This window comes from Aegilops tauschii, chromosome 3 (genome assembly GCF_002575655.3).
Source record: "Aegilops tauschii subsp. strangulata cultivar AL8/78 chromosome 3, Aet v6.0, whole genome shotgun sequence".
Taxonomy (NCBI): domain Eukaryota; kingdom Viridiplantae; phylum Streptophyta; class Magnoliopsida; order Poales; family Poaceae; genus Aegilops; species Aegilops tauschii.
The window spans coordinates 572,104,891-572,108,347 of record NC_053037.3 but is presented as its reverse complement, the minus strand read 5'-3'; the positions used below and the strand labels follow the sequence as shown (position 1 = coordinate 572,108,347).

The following is a 3,457-nucleotide window of genomic DNA, read 5'->3' as shown; positions in this document are numbered from 1 at the left end:
TTGATTGCAGAGTAGTGACAAATGCTAAAGAATAAAACACGGTAAAGTGGCATACACTAGTTAGATGAGATGTAATCAAGCCCATCTGAATAATATCGATTGCTCATCCATTTCCAATTTTCCATACCTTATCAGAGAAACATAGCTTCATGTCATAGAAGTCATACTCATACCCAGTGATGATTTTACAAAGATCAAAACATAGGGGGGGGGGGGGGGGGGGGGGGGGGGGGTGTCATTGCTCTTGATCATGTCGCCTGTTCTTCAGTGCAGGGAAAAGAGGCGGCCAGGTCATCATAAAGGGATAGATAGGTATGTGGTTCATACCCGGACGAATAAAATGATGATTAAGCAGTGCCTGCTCGTGCACCTTCTCAACTACCCTGCTTCTCAGATGAACATAGAGGACAACACCATATCTCGCATAATCCAAGAATACAAACTCAGCATTGTCCTCGACTGCAGCAACACCAAGAAAATCACCATCTTGTGCCATCCAAACCCAATCGTGACCAGCAGAACATCGGACACAAAATGTGTCCACCAGCAGCCAGCCGCCTGCACCATCGCTGTTGCCCATCATCCCATGGAGCCACACACTGAGATGAAACCCATCTGCACTGAAAAGATAGATCCCGGAACCCTCCGCACATGAAAGCATATAGTTGCTCCGCACTCCAACTGGTAGCTCAAGGGTGAAGAAGTTTGACGTGGCCAAATCTAGACCCAGGGTGTACCCAAAGCCGGTCACCATGAAGACCTTGCCATGGACGGGTGGTAGCATTTCTATAAAGTTGGTTTCAGCATACGGGAGATCTACCTCTGTCACGGCGGTGGTAGGGACGCCCCATCCGCCAGATCCCAGCACGCACACTTCCGCACGGACTTCTCTCCAGACCTTCCACAGACTCACCAAGGTGATGCCGTCGCGGCCCCCATCCTCGGGCAGGAAAGTCTGAGAGAATACCCCTTGTGTATGAGCCGGCCTGCGGGAGATGGCGGGGCAGCGGGGTCTGTGGGAGGACCGCTTCGGACTCCCCAGCGAGCAGCGGCTCGAGGAGGGAGTGCCTGTATGTTCCCTCGTGCAAGAACACGGTGATGAGGCGGCTGTTCCGGCAGTGCACGACACGCTGGTATGTGTTGGCGGTGAAGGCGCCGTCGAAGGAGGAGGCCGCACGGCGTGAGAGGGCGGCGAGCTCCGGGGGCTGTAGAAGCGGCAGGAACTTGTACGGTGTTCCGGGGTAGCAGGCGAAAACGCCGAGGACGCGGGGTGGGTTGCGCTCACGGAAGTGGCGGAGGAAGGCCGGGTTGGAGGCGTGGTGGAGCCACCGCTTGGAGACGAGGGCGGCATGGACGAGGCAGGTGGGGAAGCCGAGGCGGAGGAGGATCTCGCGCAGGAGGTCGTTGTTGCCAAGCACCGCCGCCGCCGATGCGAGCGTGGCAGCCGGCGGCAACCGTCGATCTCCGTCCATGGTTTCGGCCAGCCAAAGTTTGGGGGATTTTCCGGTGGGAGGAGTTTGGAGGGGTTTCGGTGGGAGCGGAGCAGGAAATGCGTTTCCTTCCTCTTCGACCGTGCGATTATATAGGACACTAATAACGGGGTTGGGTTGTGCCCTCGCGTCATCCCTTACGTCATTTTCACCTCACATATGCATCTTATTCTTGAGTATTTCGCCGGTCCATTTTTCATCGTTGGATTAGGACACTAATAACGGTTGGATTGTGGCCCCACGTCATCCCTTACGTCATCTTCGTCTCACACGTGCATCTCATCCTCAAGTATTCTGCCAGTCCATTTTTCACCGTTGGATTAGAACATTAATAACGGTTGGATTGTGCCCCCACGTCATCCCTTACACCATCTTCGTCTAACACGTGCTTCTCATTCTTCAGTAATTTGCCAGTCCAGTTTTCATCGTTCGATTAGGACACTAATAATAATTGAATTGTGCCAATGCGTCATTACTTACGTCATCTTCATCTCACACATTGCATCTCATCCTCTCTTCATCATCTCACACGGACATCTCAACCTCTAGCATGAGCAAGCACCAACGCCCCTCGCGCAGCTCGCATCATGACCACATGACGTCGTTGCATAGTAGGACCCTAGGACGCCATTGCGTAGAAGGTCGTTCCCATCGTTGCAAACCCCGGCCGCCGTGTTTGCATCGTCGTCAAAAGGGAATCGTAGCCACCAGTCCGCCTCTACAACACCATCATCGTCGCCCACCCCCGGCCCACGCACCGTCGGCTGCGCTCGTAGCACCTGTGAGGACTAGAACACTAGCGAGAGGGAAAGTTTTCTTTCTCCGCAGCAAGTTGTCTTGCATGTTACTTCACTTTCTCCAAATTCTCCTACTAAAACATTCTCGTATGGGCTCAATCTTTTTTTAGCATGCCCGGGCTCAGTCAAACCATCGCCCCGTCATGTGGCAACACGGCCCATTAGAAACCAGCTATGGGCTTCTTTTTTTGGAAGGGCCACGTGATTATTCTCGAAGAGCCACATGATGATTCTAGAACATAGTGAAGAAAAAAACACTCTACTGTTCATACGAATCCTGCTGATAATAATGGCAGTTAGATTTAGAAGACCAACAGTTATGACTGATGCTCTTAGTCCAACTTAAAACTGATCTACTATGTAGAGTATTGTAGAGATGTACTAGTATTTTTTTGAAACCTAAAAATCATATTATTATTTATGGATTTTCTCAAAAACCGGGCTCTATGGGGCTAGGGAGCCAAACACAATTTCTGGTTTCCAATGCGGTTTACTCGAAAGTTGTAGCAGACGCCGCGCGCTATATGATTCTCGCTTGGACATACGTTGCCGTGTCCTGCGCGCCACCGCGACTACATGAGCCCGTGGGCTCCTGGAAGTGTGTACTAATTCATCGATCCCTTGGACCGCGATGACACAGGTACGTACACCACGTTTTACTCAAGAAAGCAAAGGTACGTACACCACGTTCCGTGAAACACATACACGCGACCGGACAGGCACACGAGCTCTGTCTTTCCGAGAGCAACTAGTTGAAGAGCATTTTTTCGGGAGCCTCACAACGATCAGCGTCACTTGGCGCGCTCTCAGCTACCCGTCATATGTCGCGCTCTGGACGCTCCCTCCGGATTTTTTTCGCACGCGTTTTTGGCTTTTTAAACGGATTTGTTTCGGTTTTTCACCGGTCTTGTTAACTTTTGGACCATTTTTTTTCAAATTTCTTTTTAGCGTGAAAAAATGCGTTTTTTTTCTTTTGCGAGAGTCACGGCCGTGCCTCCGAAAACGGAAAAAATGCATTTTCTGTTTTTTTTTCTCCTTTCGTGAGAGGCACGGTTTTGCTTCCGCGAGAGGCACGGTTGTGCTTTCGCGAGAGGCACGACAGTGCCTCTCGGAAACGGAAAAAAATAAACGTGTTTTCTGTTGTTTTTTTCTTTCACGGGAGTCACGTTT

The 3,457-nt window shown here is 51.0% G+C and overlaps 1 pseudogene; it reads right to left on the bottom strand.

Annotated features, from left to right (window-relative positions):
- Positions 1-235: 235 nt before the first annotated feature.
- LOC109747572 (uncharacterized) lies at positions 236-1,525 on the bottom strand (annotated as a pseudogene).
- Between the last annotated feature and the right edge of the window lie 1,932 nt (positions 1,526-3,457).